This window comes from Lepidochelys kempii, chromosome 11 (genome assembly GCF_965140265.1).
Source record: "Lepidochelys kempii isolate rLepKem1 chromosome 11, rLepKem1.hap2, whole genome shotgun sequence".
Classification (NCBI taxonomy): Eukaryota; Metazoa; Chordata; order Testudines; family Cheloniidae; genus Lepidochelys; species Lepidochelys kempii.
The window spans coordinates 65,669,901-65,683,328 of NC_133266.1; the positions used below are offsets into that span (position 1 = coordinate 65,669,901).

At 41.9% G+C, this 13,428-nt stretch overlaps 1 protein-coding gene and 1 long non-coding RNA gene across 8 annotated transcripts in view; one reads left to right on the forward strand and one right to left on the reverse strand.

Moving 5' to 3' along the window:
- Nucleotides 1-13,428, reverse strand: part of ERBB4 (erb-b2 receptor tyrosine kinase 4) — a 972,415-nt gene that overhangs the window by 74,485 nt on the left and 884,502 nt on the right. The gene's annotated exons all lie outside the window — the stretch shown is intronic.
- Nucleotides 4,409-13,428, forward strand: part of LOC140895869 (uncharacterized) — a 33,296-nt gene continuing 24,276 nt past the window's right edge. For all 3 annotated transcript variants that reach the window (XR_012154380.1, XR_012154381.1, XR_012154382.1), the window contains exons 1-3: nt 4,409-4,583; nt 8,741-8,783; nt 11,786-11,858. This is a non-coding gene — a long non-coding RNA (uncharacterized lncRNA). The remainder of the gene's footprint in view (nt 4,584-8,740; nt 8,784-11,785; nt 11,859-13,428) is intronic.

The following is a 13,428-nucleotide window of genomic DNA, read 5'->3' on the forward strand; positions in this document are numbered from 1 at the left end:
AAAAAATCACTGAAGATTGAGAAGTGCTATGGGTCTAAATTTCAGTAAGTATAAGAGAGCCCTGGAAGGGGAAACATGAACAGCCATAGAGAACTAGCATGCCATCAGGGAAGACAAAGAAGCCAGCTGAAGTTCTTGGGAGGGAGTGGGGGGAATGCAATTTCCAATCTAAACCTCAAATAATTGGGTTCAGATTTTAATCTGACCCTGAAATTACCACAATACATGTGCACCTTCCCATCAGAATGGAAGTTCCCAGGTACTAGGGTGCTGGGTATGACAGATGAGAAAGAAAAAAAGAAAGAAAGAGGCAAAAAATCAGACACCTTGTTAATAGCTGATTGTTCTTCTCATGAAGAAGACTATTTTTAAAGAGCATCAGCAAACATAAAGGAGGACAGAAAAAATGTTAACTACTTACTCCAAAAATAAGTGAAAGCACAACCAAATATAATAGGAAAATAATATTTTATATAAACTTCCAAAATGTGTTTTCCTAATAAGTACTAGTGTTTGCTTCTTTTCTCAAAAAGAAAAGGAGTACTTGTGGCACCTTAGAGACTTCTTTTCTCAGTCTCTTTCATCAGGATAACATTTAAGCTGTACTGTAAGCACAGTATATTTAGATAAGCTGTTGAATGAGTTATTCGATATTCTAAGTGTCATAGAATTTAGCTCAAGAGACATAAAGGGAATAAACTGAAGTGCATATATATATATAACTTTACTGGCAACTCATTCAACAATTCAGCTGAATACATAAACTTTGCCTGGCAGGCATGTATGAAATTTTACCCTAATATGTGAAGGCAATTAGGGGCCTGATCCAAAACCGAAGTCAGTGGAAAGACTTTTCAACTTCAATGGCTTTTGGACTGGGTCCTAGCTGAGTAATGACTCATAAATATGAGAAATTAATATACCTGTAGGTCTTTGAGCTACAAGCTATCAATATACCTCTACAACCATTTTCATATACTTGGGTAACAGATCAATATCTACTACTTCAAAAATAAGAGACATGCCCTCTAATTCCTGCTGGGTATTTCCTGGCAGGCCGGTGACAGGTTTCATGTGGTACTTTTATCTCTTATAAAATTCATCCAGTTATGATCATATCACTGGTGCCCTAAAAGTTAAATATATTGCTGCACAAACAGACAACTGTTCTCTGTGTCTCTTCACTGGCTACCCAAATTACAATTTTATTTTGGATCATCTTCACTCAATACTTTAATGGCTCTGAGAACAGCCCAGGAAGATGAGATAAATGAAATCTCTGCACTGAATCTTCAATTCCGGACATTAGTAAATCAGCCCCAAGCTATTGCTAATCAATATTAGTTACTGAAATTGATCGCAATTCCCTCCCCTCACAATTCTTCATGAGATCGATCCAAATCAGGCTGCTTTTGCTCTCATAGAAAGCCTAGCCAGACTGCTGTAAAGGACCGGGGATAATGTTTAAAGGAGTTCTTATGGGTTGGAGCAAGTGCAGCTAGTTTGTTAATTCCAGCGACAATGCACTCTTGGGATGCATTCAAAGCTAAGATCTGGTTCCACTGTGACTTTTAAAAATTAATTGGCACAGATGCCAGTTCCCTGAGGAACCATACAACAATTCCAGTTGTTCACATAGAAAATGGTTGAATCACAACTTACAAGATTGCCAAGGAACTATGAAAACCCTTTCCTCGACCATGTGAACATCGTATTTGCTATGTAATGGAGAAGGTGGTCAACTCCTACCTCAAGTTTAATGCTTGCTGGAAGAGGGGAGATCTCCAAAACCATTTCCAGTCACTGGTGGTCCATTGTCCATAACTATATTTTGCTTTTGGGGGCCAAATCCCCAACTGGTGTAAACAGCCCAATTGAAGCACCAGCTGGGGATCTCACTCCGGGTGCTGACATAGAATTGCTCTCCACTACTACTTTCAAGTCTTAGTTCTTCATCTGGGGGGAGGGATAGCTCAGTGGTTTGAGCATTGGCCTGCTAAACCCAGGGTTGTAAGCTCAATCCTGGGCCATTTGGGGTAAAAATTGGGGATTGGTCCTGCTTTTGAGCAGGGGGTTGTACTAGATGACCTCCTGAGGTCCCTTCCAACCCTGATATTCTATGATCTCTCCTCATGCTACTGCTGCACTGCTCTGTTACCTGCGCTTTTTCAATAAAGGTTCACAGCAGGACCAACACAGCGGATGGGAAGAGGGAGAACACCATAATACTGCCAGGTTCTTTCACCTGATGATAACAGTGATTTGGCATGAGAGCTACAGGGAATCCCTGTGACTAGCTGGCCTGCCATGGTTTTGCACACATAGAGAATTCTAACCGGATTTCAACTAGCCAGAACGTGATCAATGGGGACACTGGGATCTCTGTACAGCTCTTGCCTATCAGTTCCAATCTTGAACACTCTACTCACTCAGAAAGGTTTGGACGTTATGGAGATACCCCTGACACCAGGTTACCACACTCTGTGGTTCTTACCACCATGCAGGTCTGTTGCAAATTAGAGGTGGTCCAGAACCAAACCCCAGGATCCAGACATCCCAGATTTGATTGAATTTGAGATCCAGATCTGAACATTGGATCCATGATTGTGGTTCGTCCCATAAAAGATAAACACCCCTATGCTTTTCCAAAGACCAGATGCAATCTGAACTTGTAGCTCAGGCTCATTGCTAGCACAGACATATTTTATGTAACATGCATTTGACTATAGCTTACAAAAGAGCTTGGCTCCCTATACGGTGGGAGCATTACACTTTGTAACAGACAATACTTTAAAAAAATCCTTTAGGGCCTCAAAGCCACCTGTTCCTTTTCCTCTTTTCCAGATGGCTGTTTACCTGCTCTAATGTGTGCCCCTTATTTTACCAGACACAGTGGTGATGTTTAAAAGAGGGCAGACAATGGAAAATCTGGAATAGATCCAGCATCCCAGAAACACCTAAATGTCAATAAAGGATATATATTTAGAAAACATCCACAACATTTCATCTACCAAACTTTAGGAAGTGCCCCTCTTTAAATAGTGTGATTGTTATCTGTAGTTAAAAAGTTATGGATTTTCTTCCCCTGTTTATCCATTAAAGGATTTGTTTTCTGTGTTGTGGTGTGTTCAGTATCATCATGCACATATTCAATTTTCAGTAAGGAAGGGTACATTGTTTCCTATTTGGAATAGTCAATAGGCTATTCCCATTTTCTAATAGCACACAGTCTAAAGGATGATTTAGTTGGGATTGGTCCTGCTCTGGGCAGGGGGTTGGACTAGATGGCCTCCAGAGGTCCCTTCCAACCCTGATATTCTATGATTCTATGAAATATTTCCCTGTCCATTTTCATCGGACATATAATAGCTTCCTCCTCTTCCCCCGCCCCCCATTTGTGAACTAACACAGTGAACAAGAATTTAAAGGCTGGACAAGGCAGAAGGAAAGTCAATAGAAGATGTCATACAAGGGGTTACTTGCTTCATTTCAAACTTACTCCTCCTCTCCTCCCTCCCCTCTATAAATCGTGACCATGGTAATTGATGTTATTTACTGTGAGGAACAGATAGAGGGGCCCTCGAGAGCTCCATTAGCTTGCTTGGGATAGCAGGAGAAGGTAATGACTCTTCCTATTAGGCAAACAAAAAGGTTGGCTAGTTCTGATCCAGCTTGTCAGATGCTTCCTGCCAGCGCTGTTCTGTCCCCTTCACTTGTTTAAGTTACTTGCTGGCTGGCTGGCAGAATGCTGTCAGCGTCTGCTGGCTAGTTATAAAACTCTTTCCAAGAGAAACGACCGTGCATTTCCCCACCTCCTCCCACATGCAGGCAGCTAGGCACCTGCTGGATCTATCAATCCATCTCTCTCTCTCTTTGTATCCTTGACCACGCTCTTTAAATCCCCTTTAGTGTCTTTCCTTAATGCACTGTCACACGTTTTAATTCCAGTTCTTAGTCTGTCAGCAATGAACTTTGCCAGGAAAACTGAGCTGAAACGGCTTGCTGTTGGATGGAAATGTGTATTTGAATGATGGGGGTAAGGGAGAAGGTCATTTCAATAGAAGGCTTATATGTAACATATTAAAGTGAGTACCCTGCAGTGCAGTCTTTGCACTATAGGTTGTGATCGAACTGTAATTCCCTGATAGACTTATAAGCATGATTTCCTACCTGCTGGCCTGGGAAGCAATTTTCTGAACTTCACCCAACAGAACAGCTATTTACACGACATAAAAAAATAATCACACTTTCAAATTTGCAGACCCCATGTTTTTAAGAAAATAATATATTCTAGTCTTGGCATAAGCAGGTTTTGTACAGCAGGTGGCAGCACCGAAGAGATGCTCGGATGCTTTCGAGCTGACTGCGTTGTTGCAGAGTCCAGATCATTTAGTCCCAACACAAAGAAGAAAATCGCCATATTTGGGGTCGGGAAGGAATTTTCCTCCAGGGCAGATTGGAAGAGGCCCTGGGGGTTTTTTCGCCTTCCTCTGTAGCATGGGGCACGGGTCACTTGCTGGAGGATTCTCTGCACCTTGACGTCTTTAAACCATGATTTGAGGACTTCAATCGCTCAGACATAGGTGAGAGGTTTATTGCAGGAGTGGGTGGGTGAGATTCTGTGGCCTGCATTGTGCAGGAGGTCAGACTAGATGATCATAATGGTCCCTTCTGACCTTAAAGTCTATGAATCTATGAAAATCCACCCCTCCTCCTTCCCTCACCATCCCAAAGTCTCTCTTTGCCTCTCCTGGTTTAGGGCCAGACTGTTCTGCACACACTGGTTTCAATACAACTCCTTCAGGAATAAGGTAGTATGCTGTCTGGGAGGGTGGGCGGGGGGGGGGACAGAATCTGGCTCTTAACTATTTGTTTTATATATTATGGTTTTATTTTTCATTTTTAAGATATGAAATGTGCCCTCAATGCAAAAATGTGAAATGTTTCTTGTATATTATCCTGTGGATGCATGCACAGAACTCCAAGACCAAAAAGAGTGGAGGGGGAACACCATGAAAAGTGACCCTAAAACTTTTGATGATGCCAAACTGTAGGCAGAGGGGAGTAGAGCAAAAGGTCCAGGGTGAGAAGTAAGAGGAAAGCACATAGCTGCATCACCCCAGGAGTGTCACAGGTCCCGCCCTTGTTCCCATATTGCTCTTGTGGGGAGAAGTGATTGGCTACTAGTTACTAGTAGCAAAGCACTTTCTCTTCCGTAGCAGCTCAGCTGCACTGGCCAGTGGGACAGGAGGGTAGACCCATGGCCCCACCCACTCTCTTATCTACCTGAACAGTGGAGTAATATCAGCCCCATGGAAACCTGCTCCCGCTCACACCTACTGATCATCAATGCTGGAGGCTGTGCAGCCGAGCCAGCAGACCCCTTCTTCCCCAGCATGGCTGCGCTGGGCAAGACAAGGGCTTGCCTATCATTTGTACAAGTTCTACGAGGGAGAGGGAACAATGAAAGAAAAGATGAGCATTGAGGTTAGCCGAAGAGGAGAGTCTAGAGGCAAAAGCTGAAGAAAGGGTAAACTGAAGACAACAGTAAGAGGACGGATAGACAGAGACATAAGAAGATGCATTCCCATGCAACAGTCATCAAGAGAGATCTTTACACAACAGAGCAAAAGCTTGTATACACCAGCCAAAAATGAGCCTTTTTGCATTCTAATAGCCACAACCATAGGTGATAAAAGATCTATTTTTATCTGGAGAAAGAGGGAACATGGAAGGGGTGAAAAACAAACCCATTATTTTAGAGAGGAAATCCTATTGCAGGTGTATACCTAGCACTGTTTTTTTAATATTATATTTTCACACTGTAGAACCCCACTTCAGATTGATCTGACAAAGAGACGTACAGCGAAGTTGGTATGCTCATAACACAAATGAGAATGTGCCCTTTTTATTTGGTCACACAATAAATAAATGTTTGGAAAGACCCATCCAAACATGGCTGGGGAGGTGTAGTATAATATTCCCCAGATAGTCATTTCCCAACTCTCATAGCTGATTTTCCTGTGCAATTAGAAAAGCTTTCGTGTTCCAATTAAACAAAGGCCTGGGTTTGCTTTCATAATGCACAGTGTGCTAGTTCTCTTTCATACAGTGTGGTTTGCTCGGGCGGACTCTCAGCGCAGCATTAAATACCCAGATCTCTCAGTTTTGACCTCTTCATTCAAACATGATTAATGTCATGGCTGTGGAGAAGGAGGAGGAGGAGGAGAAAGGCAATGTTGTTTACCATGGCATTCATTCCTCTCCACTCTCCTTCCCAGATCAATGCAATAGCTTTCACTGCCACTTTGTCGGCAAGAGAGAAATATGCAGCACCAAACATGCCATGTTAACGCAGTGTCTGGAATATGAGCTGAGGCAGCTGGGGCCTATGTTTGTGTCAACAGCATCTCTTACATCTCTCAGGCACCGGGAGATGAAGGTCGCCGAGGAAGAGCACTTGAATCAACTGATAAGTTAAAGATAAGCTTACAATGAAAATTGCTCCTTCCTCCTGCCCCTTTCTGGAGGATATATCTCAAAAGGAGGAATAAAAAAAAAATGTAACCCTACAACTATCCACATCTTATTGCCAAACCACCTGCAAGCTTTAAGATAACTGTACTGCTATTTCTCCATAGGACCTTAGCAAATATAATTGCTGTTGACTCTCTCATCATTTCTGGAGTTTGAGTTTGCCTCTCCCTCTCTCTGTCTATCTAGACCACAACAATAACATTTCCAGCCAGACTTTCGCTACAGCTAGGAAAAATCCCCCGATAAAATTTCAAGTGGAATAGCAGAGAGAGAGGGAGAGAGAGAGGTACATGAAGGACCTGATTCAAAACCCATTATAGTCATTGGGAGTCTATCCACCAACTTTAACTGGCTTTGCTTCAAGCCTTAAGAATGGTGTTTATAAGATCCAAATATTTTTGACCCCAAAATACGTAGCCGCTTGTTTCCTATTTCATTAGACAATAATAATGAACATTTCTAAGACACCTTCCACACATGATCTTGAACAACCTTAATGAATTAATACTCAGTACACTTATATGAAGTAGGAAGGATTTTTGCCATTTTATAGATAGCAACCTGCCGCATAGAGAGAGATTAAACGATCTGCTGAAGGTGACAGAGGAAGTCTGTAGTAGAACCAGGAACATCACTTCCAATCCTGGACCTTAGCCACTAGACCACCCTCCCCCAGTATCATTGACGGCATCTTTTGCTGGCAGGACACTATTACTGCTGACTGATACAGCATGATGTTCATAATGTCAATCGTGAGAGGGACAGTGTCTTTCTTGAAAGGACTTTGGGATCCCTTAGTCCCTCTTCAGAATCATCAACAAAGAAGTGATCCCTTGACATTTTCTGCAGAAGCAATCAAAGAAAGGTAAATCCTGCCACATTGCTTCAGGAGGAGACTAAACCAAGGTTAATGAAGAAACAATCCAAAGGACGCTGATTTCTCATGATTACGAAGAGAAAAAAAATATGATGGAGGTTGGTTGGCTACACAAAAATTGGCATCTTATAGCAGCACAGCGTGGAAATCCTGCACACTTACCACCATGTACTTGGCTTATCGATTAATGGTACAAGTTTTCTGCTTTCTGGATTTTATTTTATTTTATTTTCAAGGTTAGAATTTTTTAAACTGTGGGGCAAAACTCACATGGCTCTACAATTTTCTCAATTTTTATTTACGCTCACTTTAAACTGACATCATTTGGTAAAGCCAATTTCTGACACTAGAAACCACCGACTGAATGTGATATTTTAAAAATACATAGTTAATTTTCTTGGCATTAAAGAGACAACACAACAGTTGCTGTCACACATAACACCAGCACAATTCCCATGCCATCATCTACTAGATTTCCTTTCTTTATCAGTTTTATTACTTTTTTTTTCAATTAACTTGCATGGTGTTATTAATTCATTCATCAGGCAGAGAAACCAATGATAAATCACTACTGAAGCCAAATAGTGTATCACATTGTAATAGGGTGGCAGTGTGGACTAGTGGGCAGGGCTCTGGCTTGAGAATTAGGAGACCCAGGTACTATATCTGGATCTGCACAAAACTGCAGTGTGATATTACACAAGTTACGTCACCTCTCTGTGCTTCTCTTTCTACTCCTCACATGTCTTACTCTGTCTGAACAACGCCTAGCTCAATGAGGCTTCATCTTGTTCAGGGCCTTTCGGTGAAAGCGCAATATTAACAATTCATTCTATGGGTATGTAGAGTGCTCCAGTAGATAAGGCACCAGATAAAAGTCAAGAGACTTGGGTTCTACTTCTGCCTCCATTGGTGTGTGACATTTGGCAACTCACAGCTTCTCTGTACCTTAGTTGACCCTTTCTATAAAGGAGGGACAACCATTTTGCTCACGATGTTTCTCTACTGTAAAATGTTGTATAAGTACTACATTATATCATATGTTACACTCTCTCATATTACACACGTGCATTATGAAAGAAAGAGAGACTCACAGGACCAAGGCATTTTCCAAGACCGGAGTGCCAGAACTTAGCCTGAATCATAAAAAGTTTTTTTTTTTTTTTTTTTTTACTGGGTATTGAGGCTCAGTCTTGGACTCTTTACCCAGGGAAAAAAATCCACTTGAGCTCAATGGTGGTTTTCTTTGAGTGAACAGGACAAGAAAAACAGTAATTTGAGGGTCTAGTGGGGATCAACCCATGTTACTGTGCTCTTATTTTTCAGTTATATACAAAGAGAGGCAACTACAAAGTGAAGCCCTTTCAAGGTAAGAAATTTAATCTGGTAAATCAGACAGTGTCCCGTTCACTGAGCAGTTACAGTGCACAACAATTAATAAAATTAGTACATTAATAAAATGTACAGGGCAAAAGGTGACCCTGGAGTTACACCAGGGATGAATTTGGTCCATTTCATTGTATTTCACTGACACAAATGTTTTAATTGATGCCAGTATGGTGCATAATGATTGATACTCAACTGAAAATGACATGAAGCACATTAATCCACACGAAATAGCACTGTAGTTATTATTACAGAGAATGCTCAACCGGTTCAGGTCAAACAGGAATTATTCTATGTGCCATTTGGAATGAGGTAGCATTACCACACAGTGACCATTGTTTCCAAAGCAGCTCCTGGGAAGGGCTTGTAACATTTACTACAAAATATTAGTACGGTGTAGTATTTCATAGTGACAGGCCCCTGTGTTAACTCTCTCACATGAAAATGCAGGCAACAAGCTATCAACAATGTTGGCCAGGGCTTAGGAAGCTAAAGATCACATCATCCTTTCTCTACCTGTGGCTGGTGGCTCAGTGGGAGGGGTACCTAAATGTGATGGTGGATAGGCTGGGGGACCCTGACCCAAATCACAGATCCCAACCAGACATGCTAACAGGATAGGATTTTTTACTCTACACTCCAAGTCCATTGGTTCCTCAATAGCAACTTGACTGACTCGGTTGCCATGTGCTTATGGGATGATCATCCTCCAATGGGACCACAGAGCATGGAGTCATAGTTTATGCCGAGCAGCGTTAACTAACCCTTTGCGTTCACTTGGCATTGGGAACATGCCACTTGGAATGGCTGCTCCTTGACTGTCTCCCCATGACCCCAGGCTACTCTCTTAGAGAGTCGTGAGGAGTTTCTGAAGACCGCAAGGTGGCAGTGGGAGATGCAGGGACAGGGCAGAGTCATTCCACAAAGCCACCTTTCCCATCTGGGTTGTGCCCCATCCCCATTTCTACTGGATTGTTATAGTTCTTCCCCCCTCCACACGAGGGAAGGGAGCAAACGATCCCCAGAAAAAGAGCTCGTGTACTTGTGCACATTTTTACCTGAAAGACAGCCCTGTTGCAATGGAATATTCAGTTACAATACAACTACTGCAGAACTTAAAACAAACTCTGATGCTGAGAGTCTGTTTATAAATTTACAGTCCTGGGGTTTTCCCGAGATTGCTGTCACAGAATTTGATTATTACGAAGGGTGAAACTCGGAAGATTTGGGTTGTTAAACATTCCAAAGTTCAGATACTTAATCACACTTTTGTTTGAACTCCAAATTGTCAAATTCAAGTTGTAAAAGGAGGTTCTCACTACGTTACTTTTGTGCATGTTTCCAATATTTCAGAAAGAGCATGAGAGGGAGACTATTTTAAGGTATTTCAGCACTTCTCTCTTGGGCGGGGACCAGGAAATGAAGACATGAATGAAAATGAGAAACAACAAAATGCAGCTTAACTGAATTTTTTGAGCCTTTCAAAAGAATTCTGCTCAGGTTCACTTTGAGTTCTGGGCGAATTTTCTGGTCGGTTCCCGTATTATTCAAACTGGCTCTTCCATCCTTAAGAATGAGGCTCACAAAAGGCTGTTGTAACAGCTGTTTACTGGGTCTGGGCCTGCTAGATTGATACTGCCAGTTACAGTAACATTCAAAAGGGAAACTAGTGGCCTAAAACTGTGATGCTCAGACTTCAACATGTTTCCTGGGGTGTGATGGCCTTGCCCTCTAGTGGTTACAGAAACCATATAAATGCTAGTATTTATGGCTCTAGTTGGAAATTTTCTTTTAGCTCAAATGATAAAACTATTGTTTTTGGATGGTAGGGTCAATGGTTCAGTTCCCAGCAGGGGTGGTTAAGTTATGCAGTGAAAAGGCATTCATCACATTAAGCTATCAATTCAGCATGCTGTACCAGTCCAAGAGGACTTGCTAAATGCTTTCCTGGGGACTACTGATGGGCCTGCTCAGGGACTTCCAAGAGACTGCACCACTACTGGATTTCTACATGTGCAGTTCCCTTGCAGGTTGGCTAACCCAATAGGAAATTTAATTGGGATCAAATTGTTCAATGAGGACTGATTGTGTGGCCGTCAATTTAGGAATGCAGTTTCATATAGCAGTTGCTGAAATAACCAGAGGTACTTACACATTAAGGTGAGTTACAGGTGGAATAAGAGAGAGAGACTTTCACTTTCCTGGTAAGATTTTCTAAATTCTTCCCTTTCGGAATACAGTGTATGCACTATGTATTTCAGATTAACCCCTTGCCCATCCCCCTGCCAAATGTATTAGCCCAGGGGTCAACATTTGGTGGAGTTATTTTTTTTAATAGTTTGCAATTATGGGGGGGGGGGGAGGACGTTGTCACCAGTTTAAATAAAAGGCAAGACTTCAGGCCATACACCACCCTTTACTGACTTTCCTTTGCAGACAGGTTAAATCCTGAGGTGCGGTATTTAGAACTGTTTAATCTAGCTGCTTGATTAATTTCCCCATCAATAGACGTTGGAATAAATAGTGATTAAAACATCTAATTTCAGGAACATTGGTGTAAGTCAGGGAACGGGAAGAGAGAAAAAAACCAGGCCACGGTCCCTTTGAATTTCTTTCCTGCCTGCCTGACGTGCTTATTCAGGCAGTGGTGCTGGTACAATTTTTATAGTGGGAGTACTGAGGGCAGAAACCATGTATTTGGATTGTTATTACTCCCTCAAGCCAGGGGGTACGGCTGCACCCAAGTTCCAGCACCTATGTATTCAGGGAAGAACCTGCGCCTTGCTTTAGGACATCTGGGGGGATTCCCTGAGCGTCCCCTGTAGTTTCCCACCTGAAGAATCCCAACTAGTCATCACAGCTGCAAAACGAAGGGAGCTGACAGAGCTTTAATGGGCAAGCAACTGTGCAAGCTATTTTATGTTTAAACCAGCCTGGAATCTCTCTGCTTCTATATTGCCACTGAACTGTGACATTAACCTACAGGTGCCACAGCACGCTGAGATCCTGCATGTATTGCCCGTTCGCCATAAAGGGAAACGCGGTTGGACCTAGTGTGGTAAGTATGGGTAAATGTTGGCTTTTTAAGGGTGACTATTGTTGAGAGCCATGAGTGGCAATCACTTGGGAACATGTACAATCTTATCTGGCTGCTCGTTCTTAACAAAAAACCTACCCACAAAATAAGATGCGAGCCCGTGCAATATGTTCCTGCATACGTTTATGAAGATTAGTGTGTTCATTACATTGAAGTCAGAGTATATAACGCACAGCGTTCAATTATTTCTCTTTCCCCTCATAAGTTCAAATATTTCATGGGTACAATCTATTAAAAAGTACCTGTAATAGGTAGTGCATTATATTGAAGTCAGAGTATATAACACACAGCGTTCAATTATTTCTCTTTCCCCTCATAAGTTCAAATATTTCATGGGTACAATCTATTAGAAAGTACCTGTAATAGGTAGTGCATTTCCAAATGGACATTCATTGGACTTCTCGGACGATAGCCAGCTCCAGAAATGTGCCATTTCTGCAGCAGACCTTAGCTTTGTTGCCTTTCAGAAAGAGAGGCTGTTCTTGGCAATTAGGCATTTGAAAAGCAGTGGGGACCACCGGGAGATGCAGCAAATGTTTATTCTATAATTCCAGTCTCAGTACTTCTGCGCTTCTAAATCTAGGTTCGGAGGGTAAAGTTCAAAATCTTTTGCATGTGCTCCTTGCCTAGCAGAAACACAGTACCAGTGGAAAAGTGATTTTCACGGCATTTGACAAAAGGTTAGAAACCATAAGGTGGAATCATTTGTGAGGTCATCTCAAGATTTTTTTATTCCTTCCATGAATAAAAATGGCTTCAGAGAGAGGCAAGCACTATGGCCTTTGAAAACGACTCTATAAAACCTTTTACACAAAATCTCTTTCCCCTCATAAGTTGGCATTGTTGTTCAGCACAATAGCATTCACTTAGTGAGATTCAAGGGCCAGCAGTTGTTTTGTGATAGGTAAAAGGTTGCTTTATAATACTACAGGTAGTTAAGTAGATAACATGTTTTAGCTGTGAGAGAAAAAACCCTCTTTCAATGACATCTGAATGGTTCTATCTCCTTTTCTCTCTGTGCAGCAAGAAAGTGATACTAGTCTTAAGTCTGAATTCCTCTAGAACTTAGCAGAAGGGTTCTTACTTTGTATTAGTTGAACTCCAGCTCTACCTTTAAATAAATTTTAAATAGAAAACAGACCTCACTACTTATTTGCACATTGCAAAGTCAGGTGCAGTTATTACTGAATTGAGAAGTTCAGTGTCCTGGTGTACATTGATACTTATCACTGATATGGTTCTGTAGACCTCAAAGCGCTTTACCACGGAGATCTAATTTTCCTCATCTGTAAAATGGTGACCAGATGAGAAAAATGAGGCAATCACAGGCCGAGGACTTGTCCATGTGGAAAGTTAGTGCAGAATAAGTTAGGGTGTGAATTTAAAGTGCAATAACTTCGCCATACAAACCCTCTATGTGGGCACTCTTATTCCTCCCTAACAGTGCCTTTGTGTGGCTTAGCTGAGGGCTTATCTATATGGATACTTAGTGCATGGCAAGCTGGGGTGTGAATATGTCGTGCACCAGCCT